We start from the raw sequence: 17,665 nt of genomic DNA, 5'->3' as shown, positions 1-17,665 counted from the left end.
TGTTTCTTTTTTCATGTCAAAAAAGAAGTCCCCTGGGTCGACATTGTCTCTACCTTTTAGGATGTTGAATGTCTGAATCAGATCGCCGCGTAGTCTTTTTTGTTCAAGACTGAATAGATTCAGTTCTTTTAGCCTGTCTGCATACAACATGCCTTTTAAACCTGGGATATTTCTGGTTGCTCTTCTTTGCACTCTTTCTAGAGCAGCAATATCCTTTTTGTAGAGAGGTGATCAGAACTGATCACAATATTCTAGGTAAGGTCTTACTAATGCATTGTAAAGTTTTACAATTGGATCGTGGTCTCAGGCTGGGATGCGGACCATTGAGAACAGTACAAACGATCTATTACTGGATGTGGCTTACATGAGAAATGCCCTCGTTTAACATGCTAGGATGATCGACTTCGGCATTCTCCAACTGCTGTTTACATTTTCTAACACTGTTACGAGGACGAATACAAAGTTTGACGCTTTCCTTGTAAGTGGGGGTAAACACAAGTTATTTTCAGATGTAATGCCATTTTTTAAGCTCAGTCTAGTCCTGCGTAGTGCAAATAACATGCCTATATTTTTATATTAGTCAAGCCCTGCTTAAAGTGTTCTTAAATTGTTTTAACATTAGCAATGATCCATTTGAAATGTGCTTATTGATTTAAACAACTGAACAATTTTAGGCTTGATGGTTTCTTTTTTCCGCGTTTCTACCAGTATGAGATACGCACTCAGAATGTGTCCCCTTCCTTCAACAATCCACCGATCAAGCAGCGATTGTAGCCTATGAGAATCGCTGCCACAATACAAGGAGCGAGAAGTAGCGGGATCGATGCCCGCATTCTCCAAATAGTTTTAATGAATCTACGTATTTTGTCCCAATGCATCATGGAGAGAAATACAAAGTGTGATAATTCTTTGTAACAGAGAAGCCCGCCCTATATGTATTTTAAAGCACAGTCTGCTAATTTGTAACATTCCCCAAACTGAAAAAGTGCAGTGCGCCCTCCGTCGTATGTCTTCCGAGAAGCACAAAGGGAGATTTAATGTATTTTTTTAGCAATGGATCACGCCTCATTTGCATTGCCTGCCTTCCTCCTTTGCAGTGTAAAGTATGTCAAATGTGTTCTTAAAATCTGATGAAGATTCCCATTTGAACCGTAAGTATTTGGTTTCCATTGTAGCTATTTACACACAGTGCTGTGTTGGACCCCCAGTGTGTTATCTAACAAAATGACGTATGTTGTGCTGCCATAATGGATTACATAGACTTTCCTGCCCCGTGTTGCTTTCTTCTTAGATGTGGTTTCAGGTTCGGCTGAGTTCTGCTCCCTCGATCAGGTTCTGCAGCATCTCGCCTTGCTAATCACTCCCGTATGCTTTAGAGGTCGAGCAGGTTGGTCTCTGTGGCGCAATCGGTTAGCGCGTTCGGCTGTTAACCGGAAGGTTGGTGGTTCAAGCCCACCCAGGGACGATGCTTTTTGAATTTCTTAATCACATTAGAAAATGGCACTAATACGTTGTTATTTCCTCCAATTACAATGAAGAAAAAAATGTGCTCTGTTTTTAGTTCAAAATAATACAAAACAAAACAAAATGTCTTGGTGTTTGCCGAAACCCGGGATCGAACCAGGGACCTTTAGATTTTCAGTCTAACGCTCTCCCAACTGAGCTATTTCGGCTTGACAGGACTGCGTTTTCGAGATAGCATTCTTTTTGTCACACCATAAACAACCTAATAGACAAATGCACTTTACAAATGCATTTTGAAACACTTAAGTTTTCTCCCAAATGCGGTTCTCAACAAATGGTTTAGCTTTTTTTCTACTCCTTCCAGAGTAAGACCAAATGGCAAACATCTAGGAAACAGGTAAAGACTGCAACCGGCTGCCTGAATGTGCAGCGCTTGAACTGCCTCAACAAACGCTTAGCTCTACAACGCGTACATTGAAAGTCTATTAACATCTTCAACACAATCATCTGTGTTCCAATAGCGTTTAATCCACAGGGTGATCAATAAAGTGACTGCTGGCTTTGTTAAACAAACAAGACGTTTTCAAGATTCACGCTATGGCTTAACAAGCACAATAGGATATAGGAACATAAGAACATAAGAAAGTTTCCAAACGAGAGGAGGCCATTCAGCCCATCTTGCTCGTTTGGTAGTTAGTAGCTTATTGATCCCAGACTCTCATCAAGCAGCTTCTTGAAGGATCCCAGGGTGTCAGCTTCAACATTACTGGGGAGTTGGTTCCAGACCCTCACAATTCTCTGTGTAAAAAAGTGCCTCCTATTTTCTGTTTTGAATGCCCCTTTATGTAATCTCCATTTGTGACCGCTGGTCCTTGTTTCTTTTTTCATGTCAAAAAAGAAGTCCCTTGGGTCGACATTGTCTCTACCTTTTAGGATGTTGAATGTTTGAATCAGATCGCCGCGTAGTCTTTTTTGTTCAAGACTGAATAGATTCAGTTCTTTTAGCCTGTCTGCATACAACATGCCTTTTAAACCTGGGATATTTCTGGTTGCTCTTCTTTGCACTCTTTCTAGAGCAGCAATATCCTTTTTGTAGAGAGGTGATCAGAACTGATCACAATATTCTAGGTAAGGTCTTACTAATGCATTGTAAAGTTTTACAATTGGATCGTGGTCTCAGGCTGGGATGCGGACCATTGAGAACAGTACAAACGATCTATTACTGGATGTGGCTTACATGAGAAATGCCCTCGTTTAACATGCTAGGATGATCGACTTCGGCATTCTCCAACTGCTGTTTACATTTTCTAACACTGTTACGAGGACGAATACAAAGTTTGACGCTTTCCTTGTAAGTGGGGGTAAACACAAGTTATTTTCAGATGTAATGCCTTTTTTTAAGCTCAATCTAGTCCTGCGTAGTGCAAATAACATGCCTATATTTTTATATTAGTCAAGCCCTATTTAAAGTGTTCTTAAATTGTTTTAACATTAGCAATGATCCATTTGAAATTTGCTTATTGATTTAAACAACTGAACAATTTTAGGCTTGATGGTTTCTTTTTTCCGCGTTTCTACCAGTATGAGATACGCACTCAGAATGTGTCCCCTTCCTTCAACAATCCACCGACTGAAGATTGGAGTGGTCATCAGTAGCAGCGAGCAGGTGCCCAAAAACAACACTCATTGTCAGCTCGTTGCTGAGAAGAAAACACTCCCGCTCCTCCTGGGGGATACCGAGACCAATCCCTTCAAAACATGTTTCACTCTAGAAATGATCCTTGCAAATATAGTCTTAACTTGTATTGGCAGACCGTCACCCCCAACTGGCAAGCTCAATTCATGTGATACAACGACTGGGCAAAAACGAGGTGTTACATTAACAATACAAACTAACTTGAGACAGCCAAGCCGTTAAAGCATCCGTTAAGTTTGTCGTGTGATACAAAAGCAAGTTTTATCATTTTTGCATTGCCTGTCTCGTCAAACAAGCTCGAGCCACAGCACACAGCGCTGCTGCAGCGGGACATAGAGGTGGATTTTAAAGCGACTGAATCAACGAGCTTGAGACTACTTTTTGAAGAAATTGAAAACATACATCTAGTCGAAATATTTTCTATTTTGTTAATGAATTTATTTTTTGAATTTGCAAATCAGTTCAGTTTATATTTTAGAAAAACTACTTTGCTAACAGAAGAAAAACAAGCTAGCAGAGAATGGTTTCGATCCATCGACCTCTGGGTTATGGGCCCAGCACGCTTCCGCTGCGCCACTCTGCTACAGTTGCCTCAAGACTGAATTACCAAGCAGAAGAAAAAAAAACTGAACTCATCGTTTTAACCAGACACACGGCAGTGGCCGGGCCGAACCATAAAAATTTGCAAATCAGAGAGAACCGTTTTCTTTCCTCAAAAATACCTTATGGAAAATATGCAGCTTTTCTGCCCACTTTGATCACGGGCAGTTTTATTCCCCAGTCTCGGCTGCCAATTCCAATATTCCGTCTCTCTAAAGCATCGTAAATCGTGGAAAGCACTCTGTTGAAAATTACACTGAAGACTTCTTTTGTTCGACCAGGCTTACAATGAGATATTGTCTTGTTTTTAAGTAGATTTTGTGAATCGCATATGGGGCGCTATAGAAAATATTTAAGATTCATTGATTTAATGTTAGCCTGCGTTCGGTCTGGGAAGTTTAATTTTTAAAGACAACGCCGAAGGGTCTGATAAATGACATTGTAATTATTTGAGATGCATGTAGACAATAATGTAGGAGCACCGACACAGTTCTGCCTAGGTTCCATAGTGTAGTGATTATCATGTCTGCTTTACACGCAGAAGGCCCTGGTTGCTATCCCCAGTAGAACCATTGCTGCATGTTTTTAAATTACTGGTCAAGACAAAGTCTCTTTGTGGTTGGCCGATCATTAAATTGCGGATGTAAGTTCCTGGTCCCATCGTATAAGTAAGACAGTTTATTCACAAATAATTACATACACTTTTGTTTATGTTTCTTTTGTTGATAAATTAACCCAATACATTATTGCATTCCGCCACGTCATTAGATGAGCAAAGCCTCTTTGTGCCAGTGCGCATTCAGAGGAGACGCGCTGAGAGAATCCTTCTTCTGTGTCACTCAGTACTGCCAGCTTTCCCCCGTTGGTGATATATTGCTCAGCATAGCTGCTTTCCAGGAATTTGAACCGAAACGATTCCCAGCCAGTACAACTATGCCTACGTTTCAATTAATGAACATTATAAATGCAAATCGCACTGTTTTATGTTTTCTTTACTTTTAAAGCTGAGAATCAAACACACTTCCGACAGCTTCATAGCCCTGCTGGCTACGAACACCTATTGACGGCTGTTTCCCATGACGCTAGTGATAATGAATGTTTTCCTAGTATGAGCGTCGGCATTACCATGCGTTTGGCATGCTTGCTGTGCACTCTAGCATTCCATAACAAGTACAAAAATTGCCAGGACTTCGTGGCGCAACGGTAGCGCCTCTGACTCCAGATCAGAAGGTTACGTGTTCAAATCACGTCGAGGTCAAATTCTTTGTTTCTATTCCACACTATTTCATCTTTTAACGTGTTTGGATTTGAATGTTTCTGGGCGTTTATTTATACAATTTAGCCTACACAACATATTGATTGTATAGCGATCAAACAGAGGTATGGTATTAACAATACAAACTAACTTGAGACAGCCTAGCCGTTAAAGCATACCTTAAGATTGTCGTGTGATACAAAAGCAAGTATTATCATTTTTGATTGTTCAATTTATTTTTGAATTTGCAAATGGCAACTACATTGCCAATAAAAAAAAAAAATATTGAACAATCTGAATCACTCTTATCAAGCAGCGATTGTAGCCTATGAGAATCGCTGCCACAATACAAGGAGCGAGAAGTAGCGGGATCGATGCCCGCATTCTCCAAATAGTTTTAATGAATCTACGTATTTTGTCCCAATGCATCATGGAGAGAAATACAAAGTGTGATAATTCTTTGTAACAGAGAAGCCCGCCCTATATGTATTTTAAAGCACAGTCTGCTAATTTGTAACATTGCCCAAACTGAAAAAGTGCAGTGCGCCCTCCGTCGTATGTCTTCCGAGAAGCACAAAGGGAGATTTAATGTATTTTTTTAGCAATGGATCACGCCTCATTTGCATTGCTTGCCTTCCTCCTTTGCAGTGTAAAGTATGTCAAATGTGTTCTTAAAATCTGATGAAGATTCCCATTTGAACCGTAAGTATTTGGTTTCCATTGTAGCTATTTACACACACTGCTGTGTTGGACCCCCAGTGTGTTATCTAACAAAATGACGTATGTTGTGCTGCCATAATGGATTACATAGACTTTCCTGCCCCGTGTTGCTTTCTTCTTAGATGTGGTTTCAGGTTCGGCTGAGTTCTGCTCCCTCGATCAGGTTCTGCAGCATCTCGCCTTGCTAATCACTCCCGTATGCTTTAGAGGTCGAGCAGGTTGGTCTCTGTGGCGCAATCGGTTAGCACGTTCGGCTGTTAACCGGAAGGTTGGTGGTTCAAGCCCACGCGGGGACGATGCTTTTTGAATTTCTTAATCACATTAGAAAATGGCACTAATACGTTGTTATTTCCTCCAATTACAATGAAGAAAAAAATGTGCTCTGTTTTTAGTTCAAAATAATAGAAAACAAAACAAAATGTCTTGGTGTTTGCCGAAACCCGGGATCGAACCAGGGACCTTTAGATCTTCAGTCTAACGCTCTCCCAACTGAGCTATTTCGGCTTGACAGGACTGTGTTTTCGAGATAGCATTCTTTTTGTCACACCATAAACAACCTAATAGACAAATGCACTTTACATATGCATTTTGAAACACTTAAGTTTTCTCCCAAATGCGGTTCTCAACAAATGGTTTAGCTTTTTTTCTACTCCTTCCAGAGTAAGACCAAATGGCAAACATCTAGGAAACAGGTAAAGACTGCAACCGGCTGCCTGAATGTGCAGCGCTTGAACTGCCTCAACAAACGCTTAGCTCTACAACGCGTACATTGAAAGTCTATTAACATCTTCAACACAATCATCTGTGTTCCAATAGCGTTTAATCCACAGGGTGATCAATAAAGTGACTGATGGCTTTGTTAAACAAACAAGACGTTTTCAAGATTCACGCTATGGCTTAACAAGCACAATAGGATATAGGAACATAAGAACATAAGAAAGTTTCCAAACGAGAGGAGGCCATTCAGCCCATCTTGCTCGTTTGGTAGTTAGTAGCTTATTGATCCCAGACTCTCATCAAGCAGCTTCTTGAAGGATCCCAGGGTGTCAGCTTCAACATTACTGGGGAGTTGGTTCCAGACCCTCACAATTCTCTGTGTAAAAAAGTGCCTCCTATTTTCTGTTTTGAATGCCCCTTTATGTAATCTCCATTTGTGACCGCTGGTCCTTGTTTCTTTTTTCATGTCAAAAAAGAAGTCCCCTGGGTCGACATTGTCTCTACCTTTTAGGATGTTGAATGTCTGAATCAGATCGCCGCGTAGTCTTTTTTGTTCAAGACTGAATAGATTCAGTTCTTTTAGCCTGTCTGCATACAACATGCCTTTTAAACCTGGGATATTTCTGGTTGCTCTTCTTTGCACTCTTTCTAGAGCAGCAATATCCTTTTTGTAGAGAGGTGATCAGAACTGATCACAATATTCTAGGTAAGGTCTTACTAATGCATTGTAAAGTTTTACAATTGGATCGTGGTCTCGGCTGGGATGCGGACCATTGAGAACAGTACAAACGATCTATTACTGGATGTGGCTTACATGAGAAATGCCCTCGTTTAACATGCTAGGATGATCGACTTCGGCATTCTCCAACTGCTGTTTACATTTTCTAACACTGTTACGAGGACGAATACAAAGTTTGACGCTTTCCTTGTAAGTGGGGGTAAACACAAGTTATTTTCAGATGTAATGCCTTTTTTTAAGCTCAATCTAGTCCTGCGTAGTGCAAATAACATGCCTATATTTTTATATTAGTCAAGCCCTATTTAAAGTGTTCTTAAATTGTTTTAACATTAGCAATGATCCATTTGAAATGTGCTTATTGATTTAAACAACTGAACAATTTTAGGCTTGATGGTTTCTTTTTTCCGCGTTTCTACCAGTATGAGATACGCACTCAGAATGTGTCCCCTTCCTTCAACAATCCACCGACTGAAGATTGGAGTGGTCATCAGTAGCAGCGAGCAGGTGCCCAAAAACAACACTCATTGTCAGCTCGTTGCTGAGAAGAAAACACTCCCGCTCCTCCTGGGGGATACCGAGACCAATCCCTTCAAAACATGTTTCACTCTAGAAATGATCCTTGCAAATATAGTCTTAACTTGTATTGGCAGACCGTCACCCCCAACTGGCAAGCTCAATTCATGTGATACAACGACTGGGCAAAAACGAGGTGTTACATTAACAATACAAACTAACTTGAGACAGCCAAGCCGTTAAAGCATACGTTAAGTTTGTCGTGTGATACAAAAGCAAGTTTTATCATTTTTGCATTGCCTGTCTCGTCAAACAAGCTCGAGCCACAGCACACAGCGCTGCTGCAGCGGGACATAGAGGTGGATTTTAAAGCGACTGAATCAACGAGCTTGAGACTACTTTTTGAAGAAATTGAAAACATACATCTAGTCGAAATATTTTCTATTTTGTTAATGAATTTATTTTTTGAATTTGCAAATCAGTTCAGTTTATATTTTAGAAAAACTACTTTGCTAACAGAAGAAAAACAAGCTAGCAGAGGATGGTTTCGATCCATCGACCTCTGGGTTATGGGCCTAGCACGCTTCCGCTGCGCCACTCTGCTACAGTTGCCTCAAGACTGAATTACCAAGCAGAAGAAAAAAAAACTGAACTCATCGTTTTAACCAGACACACGGCAGTGGCCGGGCCGAACCATAGAAATTTGCAAATCAGAGAGAACCGTTTTCTTTCCTCAAAAATACCTTATGGAAAATATGCAGCTTTTCTGCCCACTTTGATCACGGGCAGTTTTATTCCCCAGTCTCGGCTGCCAATTCCAATATTCCGTCTCTCTAAAGCATCGTAAATCGTGGAAAGCACTCTTTGTTGAAAATTACACTGAAGACTTCTTTTGTTCGACCAGGCTTACAATGAGATATTGTCTTGTTTTTAAGTAGATTTTGTGAATCGCATATGGGGCGCTATAGAAAATATTTAAGATTCATTGATTTAATGTTAGCCTGCGTTCGGTCTGGGAAGTTTAATTTTTAAAGACAACGCCGAAGGGTCTGATAAATGACATTGTAATTATTTGAGATGCATGTAGACAATAATGTAGGAGCACCGACACAGTTCTGCCTAGGTTCCATAGTGTAGTGATTATCACGTCTGCTTTACACGCAGAAGGCCCTGGGTGCTATCCCCAGTAGAACCATTGCCGCATGTTTTTAAATTACTGGTCAAGACAAAGTCTCTTTGTGGTTGGCCGATCATTAAATTGCGGATGTAAGTTCCTGGTCCCATCGTATAAGTAAGACAGTTTATTCACAAATAATTACATACACTTTTGTTTATGTTTCTTTTGTTGATAAATTAACCCAATACATTATTGCATTCCGCCACGTCATTAGATGAGCAAAGCCTCTTTGTGCCAGTGCGCATTCAGAGGAGACGCGCTAAGAGAATCCTTCTTCTGTGTCATTCAGTACTGCCAGCTTTCCCCCGTTGGTGATATATTGCTCAGCATAGCTGCTTTCCAAGAATTTGAACCGAAACGATTCCCAGCCAGTACAACTGTGTTTATGCCTACGTTTCAATTAATGAACATTATAAATGCAAATAGCACTGTTTTATGTTTTCTTTACTTTTAAAGCTGAGAATCAAACACACTTCCGACAGCTTCATAGCCCTGCTGGCTACGAACACCTATTGACGGCTGTTTCCCATGACGCTTGAATGTTTTCCTAGTATGAGCGTCGGCATTACCATGCGTTTGGCATGCTTGCTGTGCACTCTAGCATTCCATAACAAGTACAAAAATTCCCAGGACTTCGTGGCGCAACGGTAGCGCCTCTGACTCCTGATCAGAAGGTTACGTGTTCAAATCACGTCGAGGTCAAATTCTTTGTTTCTATTCCACACTATTTCATCTTTTAACGTGTTTGGATTTGAATGTTTCCGGGCGTTTATTTATACAATTTAGCCTACACAACATATTGATTGTATAGCGATCAAACAGAGGTATGGTATTAACAATACAAACTAACTTGAGACAGCCTAGCCGTTAAAGCATACCTTAAGATTGTCGTGTGATACAAAAGCAAGTATTATCATTTTTGATTGTTCAATTTATTTTTGAATTTGCAAATGGCAACTACATTGCCAATAAAAAAAAAAAAAATATTGAACAATCTGAATCGCTCTTATCAAGCAGCGATTGTAGCCTATGAGAATCGCTGCCACAATACAAGGAGCGAGAAGTAGCGGGATCGATGCCCGCATTCTCCAAATAGTTTTAATGAATCTACGTATTTTGTCCCAATGCATCATGGAGAGAAATACAAAGTGTGATAATTCTTTGTAACAGAGAAGCCCGCCCTATATGTATTTTAAAGCACAGTCTGCTAATTTGTAACATTCCCCAAACTGAAAAAGTGCAGTGCGCCCTCCGTCGTATGTCTTCCGAGAAGCACAAAGGGAGATTTAATGTATTTTTTTAGCAATGGATCACGCCTCATTTGCATTGCCTGCCTTCCTCCTTTGCAGTGTAAAGTATGTCAAATGTGTTCTTAAAATCTGATGAAGATTCCCATTTGAACCGTAAGTATTTGGTTTCCATTGTAGCTATTTACACACACTGCTGTGTTGGACCCCCAGTGTGTTATCTAACAAAATGACGTATGTTGTGCTGCCATAATGGATTACATAGACTTTCCTGCCCCGTGTTGCTTTCTTCTTAGATGTGGTTTCAGGTTCGGCTGAGTTCTGCTCCCTCGATCAGGTTCTGCAGCATCTCGCCTTGCTAATCACTCCCGTATGCTTTAGAGGTCGAGCAGGTTGGTCTCTGTGGCGCAATCGGTTAGCGCGTTCGGCTGTTAACCGGAAGGTTGGTGGTTCAAGCCCACCCAGGGACGATGCTTTTTGAATTTCTTAATCACATTAGAAAATGGCACTAATACGTTGTTATTTCCTCCAATTACAATGAAGAAAAAAATGTGCTCTGTTTTTAGTTCAAAATAATACAAAACAAAACAAAATGTCTTGGTGTTTGCCGAAAACCGGGATCGAACCAGGGACCTTTAGATCTTCAGTCTAACGCACTCCCAACTGAGCTATTTCGGCTTGACAGGACTGCGTTTTCGAGATAGCATTCTTTTTGTCACACCATAAACAACCTAATAGACAAATGCACTTTACAAATGCATTTTGAAACACTTAAGTTTTCTCCCAAATGCGGTTCTCAACAAATGGTTTAGCTTTTGTTCTACTCCTTCCAGAGTAAGACCAAATGGCAAACATCTAGGAAACAGGTAAAGACTGCAACCGGCTGCCTGAATGTGCAGCGCTTGAACTGCCTCAACAAACGCTTAGCTCTACAACGCGTACATTGAAAGTCTATTAACATCTTCAACACAATCATCTGTGTTCCAATAGCGTTTAATCCACAGGGTGATCAATAAAGTGACTGCTGGCTTTGTTAAACAAACAAGACGTTTTCAAGATTCACGCTATGGCTTAACAAGCACAATAGGATATAGGAACATAAGAAAGTTTCCAAATGAGAGGAGGCCATTCAGCCCATCTTGCTCGTTTGGTAGTTAGTAGCTTATTGATCCCAGACTCTCATCAAGCAGCTTCTTGAAGGATCCCAGGGTGTCAGCTTCAACATTACTGGGGAGTTGGTTCCAGACCCTCACAATTCTCTGTGTAAAAAAGTGCCTCCTATTTTCTGTTTTGAATGCCCCTTTATGTAATCTCCATTTGTGACCGCTGGTCCTTGTTTCTTTTTTCATGTCAAAAAAGAAGTCCCCTGGGTCGACATTGTCTCTACCTTTTAGGATGTTGAATGTTTGAATCAGATCGCCGCGTAGTCTTTTTTGTTCAAGACTGAATAGATTCAGTTCTTTTAGCCTGTCTGCATACAACATGCCTTTTAAACCTGGGATATTTCTGGTTGCTCTTCTTTGCACTCTTTCTAGAGCAGCAATATCCTTTTTGTAGAGAGGTGATCAAAACTGATCACAATATTTTAGGTAAGGTCTTACTAATGCATTGTAAAGTTTTACAATTGGATCGTGGTCTCAGGCTGGGATGCGGACCATTGAGAACAGTACAAACGATCTATTACTGGATGTGGCTTACATGAGAAATGCCCTCGTTTAACATGCTAGGATGATCGACTTCGGCATTCTCCAACTGCTGTTTACATTTTCTAACACTGTTACGAGGACGAATACAAAGTTTGACGCTTTCCTTGTAAGTGGGGGTAAACACAAGTTATTTTCAGATGTAATGCCTTTTTTTAAGCTCAATCTAGTCCTGCGTAGTGCAAATAACATGCCTATATTTTTATATTAGTCAAGCCCTATTTAAAGTGTTCTTAAATTGTTTTAACATTAGCAATGATCCATTTGAAATGTGCTTATTGATTTAAACAACTGAACAATTTTAGGCTTGATGGTTTCTTTTTTCCGCGTTTCTACCAGTATGAGATACGCACTCAGAATGTGTCCCCTTCCTTCAACAATCCACCGACTGAAGATTGGAGTGGTCATCAGTAGCAGCGAGCAGGTGCCCAAAAACAACACTCATTGTCAGCTCGTTGCTGAGAGAAAACACTCCCGCTCCTCCTGGGGGATACCGAGACCAATCCCTTCAAAACATGTTTCACTCTAGAAATGATCCTTGCAAATATAGTCTTAACTTGTATTGGCAGACCGTCACCCCCAACTGGCAAGCTCAATTCATGTGATACAACGACTGGGCAAAAACGAGGTGTTACATTAACAATACAAACTAACTTGAGACAGCCAAGCCGTTAAGCATACGTTAAGTTTGTCGTGTGATACAAAAGCAAGTTTTATCATTTTTGCATTGCCTGTCTCGTCAAACAAGCTCGAGCCACAGCACACAGCGCTGCTGCAGCGGGACATAGAGGTGGATTTTAAAGCGACTGAATCAACGAGCTTGAGACTACTTTTTGAAGAAATTGAAAACATACATCTAGTCGAAATATTTTCTATTTTGTTAATGAATCTATTTTTTGAATTTGCAAATCAGTTCAGTTTATATTTTAGAAAAACTACTTTGCTAACAGAAGAAAAACAAGCTAGCAGAGGATGGTTTCGATCCATCGACCTCTGGGTTATGGGCCCAGCATGCTTCCGCTGCGCCACTCTGCTACAGTTGCCTCAAGACTGAATTACCAAGCAGAAGAAAAAAAAACTGAACTCATCGTTTTAACCAGACACACGGCAGTGGCCGGGCCGAACCATAGAAACGTTGCAAATCAGAGAGAACCGTTTTCTTTCCTCAAAAATAACTTATGGAAAATATGCAGCTTTTCTGCCCACTTTGATCACGGGCAGTTTTATTCCCCAGTCTCGGCTGCCAATTCCAATATTCCGTCTCTCTAAAGCATCGTAAATCGTGGAAAGCACTCTTTGTTTAAAATTACACTGAAGACTTCTTTTGTTCGACCAGGCTTACAATGAGATATTGTCTTGTTTTTAAGTAGATTTTGTGAATCGCATATGGGGCGCTATAGAAAATATTTAAGATTCATTGATTTAATGTTAGCCTGCGTTCGGTCTGGGAAGTTTAATTTTTAAAGACAACGCCGAAGGGTCTGATAAATGACATTGTAATTATTTGAGATGCATGTAGACAATAATGTAGGAGCACCGACACAGTTCTGCCTAGGTTCCATAGTGTAGTGATTATCACGTCTGCTTTACACGCAGAAGGCCCTGGGTGCTATCCCCAGTAGAACCATTGCCGCATGTTTTTAAATTACTGGTCAAGACAAAGTCTCTTTGTGGTTGGCCGATCATTAAATTGCGGATGTAAGTTCCTGGTCCCATCGTATAAGTAAGACAGTTTATTCACAAATAATTACATACACTTTTGTTTATGTTTCTTTTGTTGATAAATTAACCCAATACATTATTGCATTCCGCCACGTCATTAGATGAGCAAAGCCTCTTTGTGCCAGTGCGCATTCAGAGGAGACGCGCTGAGAGAATCCTTCTTCTGTGTCACTCAGTACTGCCAGCTTTCCCCCGTTGGTGATATATTGCTCAGCATAGCTGCTTTCCAAGAATTTGAACCGAAACGATTCCCAGCCAGTACAACTGTGTTTATGCCTACGTTTCAATTAATGAACATTATAAAAGCAAATCGCATTGTTTTATGTTTTCTTTACTTTTAAAGCTGAGAATCAAACACACTTCCGACAGCTTCATAGCCCTGCTGGCTACGAACACCTATTGACGGCTGTTTCCCATGACGCTTGAATGTTTTCCTAGTATGAGCGTCGGCATTACCATGCGTTTGGCATGCTTGCTGTGCACTCTAGCATTCCATAACAAGTACAAAAATTGCCAGGACTTCGTGGCGCAACGGTAGCGCCTCTGACTCCTGATCAGAAGGTTACGTGTTCAAATCACGTCGAGGTCAAATTCTTTGTTTCTATTCCACACTATTTCATCTTTTAACGTGTTTGGATTTGAATGTTTCCGGGCGTTTATTTATACAATTTAGCCTACACAACATATTGATTGTATAGCGATCAAACAGAGGTATGGTATTAACAATACAAACTAACTTGAGACAGCCTAGCCGTTAAAGCATACCTTAAGATTGTCGTGTGATACAAAAGCAAGTATTATCATTTTTGATTGTTCAATTTATTTTTGAATTTGCAAATGGCAACTACATTGCCAATAAAAAAAAAAAAAATATTGAACAATCTGAATCGCTCTTATCAAGCAGCGATTGTAGCCTATGAGAATCGCTGCCACAATACAAGGAGCGAGAAGTAGCGGGATCGATGCCCGCATTCTCCAAATAGTTTTAATGAATCTACGTATTTTGTCCCAATGCATCATGGAGAGAAATACAAAGTGTGATAATTCTTTGTAACAGAGAAGCCCGCCCTATATGTATTTTAAAGCACAGTCTGCTAATTTGTAACATTCCCCAAACTGAAAAAGTGCAGTGCGCCCTCCGTCATATGTCTTCCGAGAAGCACAAAGGGAGATTTAATGTATTTTTTTAGCAATGGATCACGCCTCATTTGCATTGCCTGCCTTCCTCCTTTGCAGTGTAAAGTATGTCAAATGTGTTCTTAAAATCTGATGAAGATTCCCATTTGAACCGTAAGTATTTGGTTTCCATTGTAGCTATTTACACACACTGCTGTGTTGGACCCCCAGTGTGTTATCTAACAAAATGACGTATGTTGTGCTGCCATAATGGATTACATAGACTTTCCTGCCCCGTGTTGCTTTCTTCTTAGATGTGGTTTCAGGTTCGGCTGAGTTCTGCTCCCTCGATCAGGTTCTGCAGCATCTCGCCTTACTAATCACTCCCGTATGCTTTAGAGGTAGAGCAGGTTGGTCTCTGTGGCGCAATCGGTTAGCGCGTTCGGCTGTTAACCGGAAGGTTGGTGGTTCAAGCCCACCCAGGGACGATGCTTTTTGAATTTCTTAATCACATTAGAAAATGGCACTAATACGTTGTTATTTCCTCCAATTACAATGAAGAAAAAAATGTGCTCTGTTTTTAGTTCAAAATAATACAAAACAAAACAAAATGTCTTGGTGTTTGCCGAAACCCGGGATCGAACCAGGGACCTTTAGATCTTCAGTCTAACGCTCTCCCAACTGAGCTATTTCGGCTTGACAGGACTGCGTTTTCGAGATAGCATTCTTTTTGTCACACCATAAACAACCTAATAGACAAATGCACTTTACAAATGCATTTTGAAACACTTAAGTTTTCTCCCAAATGCGGTTCTCAACAAATGGTTTAGCTTTTGTTCTACTCCTTCCAGAGTAAGACCAAATGGCAAACATCTAGGAAACAGGTAAAGACTGCAACCGGCTGCCTGAATGTGCAGCGCTTGAACGGCCTCAACAAACGCTTAGCTCTACAACGCGTACATTGAAAGTCTATTAACATCTTCAACACAATCATCTGTGTTCCAATAGCGTTTAATCCACAGGGTGATCAATAAAGTGACTGCTGGCTTTGTTAAACAAACAAGACGTTTTCAAGATTCACGCTATGGCTTAACAAGCACAATAGGATATAGGAACATAAGAACATAAGAAAGTTTCCAAACGAGAGGAGGCCATTCAGCCCATCTTGCTCGTTTGGTAGTTAGTAGCTTATTGATCCCAGACTCTCATCAAGCAGCTTCTTGAAGGATCCCAGGGTGTCAGCTTCAACATTACTGGGGAGTTGGTTCCAGACCCTCACAATTCTCTGTGTAAAAAAGTGCCTCCTATTTTCTGTTTTGAATGCCCCTTTATGTAATCTCCATTTGTGACCGCTGGTCCTTGTTTCTTTTTTCATGTCAAAAAAGAAGTCCCCTGGGTCGACATTGTCTCTACCTTTTAGGATGTTGAATGTTTGAATCAGATCGCCACGTAGTCTTTTTTGTTCAAGACTGAATAGATTCAGTTCTTTTAGCCTGTCTGCATACAACATGCCTTTTAAACCTGGGATATTTCTGGTTGCTCTTCTTTGCACTCTTTCTAGAGCAGCAATATCCTTTTTGTAGAGAGGTGATCAGAACTGATCACAATATTTTAGGTAAGGTCTTACTAATGCATTGTAAAGTTTTACAATTGGATCGTGGTCTCAGGCTGGGATGCGGACCATTGAGAACAGTACAAACGATCTATTACTGGATGTGGCTTACATGAGAAATGCCCTCGTTTAACATGCTAGGATGATCGACTTCGGCATTCTCCAACTGCTGTTTACATTTTCTAACACTGTTACGAGGACGAATACAAAGTTTGACGCTTTCCTTGTAAGTGGGGGTAAACACAAGTTATTTTCAGATGTAATGCCTTTTTTTAAGCTCAATCTAGTCCTGCGTAGTGCAAATAACATGCCTATATTTTTATATTAGTCAAGCCCTATTTAAAGTGTTCTTAAATTGTTTTAACATTAGCAATGATCCATTTGAAATGTGCTTATTGATTTAAACAACTGAACAATTTTAGGCTTGATGGTTTCTTTTTTCCGCGTTTCTACCAGTATGAGATACGCACTCAGAATGTGTCCCCTTCCTTCAACAATCCACCGACTGAAGATTGGAGTGGTCATCAGTAGCAGCGAGCAGGTGCCCAAAAACAACACTCATTGTCAGCTCGTTGCTGAGAAGAAAACACTCCCGCTCCTCCTGGGGGATACCGAGACCAATCCCTTCAAAACATGTTTCACTCTAGAAATGATCCTTGCAAATATAGTCTTAACTTGTATTGGCAGACCGTCACCCCCAACTGGCAAGCTCAATTCATGTGATACAACGACTGGGCAAAAACGAGGTGTTACATTAACAATACAAACTAACTTGAGACAGCCAAGCCGTTAAAGCATACGTTAAGTTTGTCGTGTGATACAAAAGCAAGTTTTATCATTTTTGCATTGCCTGTCTCGTCAAACAAGCTCGAGCCACAGCACACAGCGCTGCTGCAGCGGGACATAGAGGTGGATTTTAAAGCGACTGAATCAACGAGCTTGAGACTACTTTTTGAAGAAATTGAAAACATACATCTAGTCAAAATATTTTCTATTTTGTTAATGAATTTATTTTTTGAATTTGCAAATCAGTTCAGTTTATATTTTAGAAAAACTACTTTGCTAACAGAAGAAAAACAAGCAGCAGAGGATGGTTTCGATCCATCGACCTCTGGGTTATGGGCCCAGCATGCTTCCGCTGCGCCACTCTGCTACAGTTGCCTCAAGACTGAATTACCAAGCAGAAGAAAAAAAAACTGAACTCATCGTTTTAACCAGACACACGGCAGTGGCCGGGCCAAACCATAGAAACGTTGCAAATCAGAGAGAACCGTTTTCTTTCCTCAAAAATACCTTATGGAAAATATGCAGCTTTTCTGCCCACTTTGATCACGGGCAGTTTTATTCCCCAGTCTCGGCTGCCAATTCCAATATTCCGTCTCTC

General features: G+C 40.6%; 13 non-coding genes across 13 annotated transcripts; 6 read left to right on the top strand and 7 right to left on the bottom strand.

Annotated features, from left to right (window-relative positions):
- The first annotated feature begins 1,391 nt into the window (after nucleotides 1-1,391).
- Nucleotides 1,392-1,465, top strand: trnan-guu (transfer RNA asparagine (anticodon GUU)). Its single transcript has one exon. It is a non-coding gene; the product is annotated as a tRNA-Asn (tRNA).
- A 135-nt stretch (nucleotides 1,466-1,600) lies between these two features.
- trnaf-gaa (transfer RNA phenylalanine (anticodon GAA)) lies at nucleotides 1,601-1,673 on the bottom strand. The gene has a single exon. It is a non-coding gene; the product is annotated as a tRNA-Phe (tRNA).
- Nucleotides 1,674-3,054: 1,381 nt separating this feature from the next.
- Nucleotides 3,055-3,261, bottom strand: LOC131699803 (small nucleolar RNA U3). The gene has a single exon (XR_009308338.1). It is a non-coding gene; the product is annotated as a small nucleolar RNA U3 (small nucleolar RNA).
- A 1,685-nt stretch (nucleotides 3,262-4,946) lies between these two features.
- On the top strand, nucleotides 4,947-5,018 carry trnaw-cca (transfer RNA tryptophan (anticodon CCA)). The gene has a single exon. It is a non-coding gene; the product is annotated as a tRNA-Trp (tRNA).
- Nucleotides 5,019-6,166: 1,148 nt separating this feature from the next.
- trnaf-gaa (transfer RNA phenylalanine (anticodon GAA)) lies at nucleotides 6,167-6,239 on the bottom strand. Its single transcript has one exon. It is a non-coding gene; the product is annotated as a tRNA-Phe (tRNA).
- A 1,380-nt stretch (nucleotides 6,240-7,619) lies between these two features.
- On the bottom strand, nucleotides 7,620-7,826 carry LOC131699802 (small nucleolar RNA U3). Its single transcript, XR_009308337.1, has one exon. It is a non-coding gene; the product is annotated as a small nucleolar RNA U3 (small nucleolar RNA).
- Nucleotides 7,827-9,511: 1,685 nt separating this feature from the next.
- trnar-ccu (transfer RNA arginine (anticodon CCU)) lies at nucleotides 9,512-9,583 on the top strand. Its single transcript has one exon. It is a non-coding gene; the product is annotated as a tRNA-Arg (tRNA).
- A 941-nt stretch (nucleotides 9,584-10,524) lies between these two features.
- trnan-guu (transfer RNA asparagine (anticodon GUU)) lies at nucleotides 10,525-10,598 on the top strand. Its single transcript has one exon. It is a non-coding gene; the product is annotated as a tRNA-Asn (tRNA).
- A 1,581-nt stretch (nucleotides 10,599-12,179) lies between these two features.
- Nucleotides 12,180-12,385, bottom strand: LOC131699756 (small nucleolar RNA U3). The gene has a single exon (XR_009308292.1). It is a non-coding gene; the product is annotated as a small nucleolar RNA U3 (small nucleolar RNA).
- A 1,685-nt stretch (nucleotides 12,386-14,070) lies between these two features.
- On the top strand, nucleotides 14,071-14,142 carry trnar-ccu (transfer RNA arginine (anticodon CCU)). The gene has a single exon. It is a non-coding gene; the product is annotated as a tRNA-Arg (tRNA).
- A 941-nt stretch (nucleotides 14,143-15,083) lies between these two features.
- trnan-guu (transfer RNA asparagine (anticodon GUU)) lies at nucleotides 15,084-15,157 on the top strand. Its single transcript has one exon. It is a non-coding gene; the product is annotated as a tRNA-Asn (tRNA).
- Nucleotides 15,158-15,292: 135 nt separating this feature from the next.
- Nucleotides 15,293-15,365, bottom strand: trnaf-gaa (transfer RNA phenylalanine (anticodon GAA)). The gene has a single exon. It is a non-coding gene; the product is annotated as a tRNA-Phe (tRNA).
- A 1,381-nt stretch (nucleotides 15,366-16,746) lies between these two features.
- Nucleotides 16,747-16,953, bottom strand: LOC131699801 (small nucleolar RNA U3). Its single transcript, XR_009308336.1, has one exon. It is a non-coding gene; the product is annotated as a small nucleolar RNA U3 (small nucleolar RNA).
- Nucleotides 16,954-17,665: the final 712 nt, after the last annotated feature.

The sequence above is a fragment of the Acipenser ruthenus genome, chromosome 23, assembly GCF_902713425.1.
Source record: "Acipenser ruthenus chromosome 23, fAciRut3.2 maternal haplotype, whole genome shotgun sequence".
NCBI lineage: Eukaryota > Metazoa > Chordata > Actinopteri > Acipenseriformes > Acipenseridae > Acipenser > Acipenser ruthenus.
Note: the sequence above shows the minus strand (reverse complement) of the source record. Positions and strands in the feature narration are given on the sequence as shown.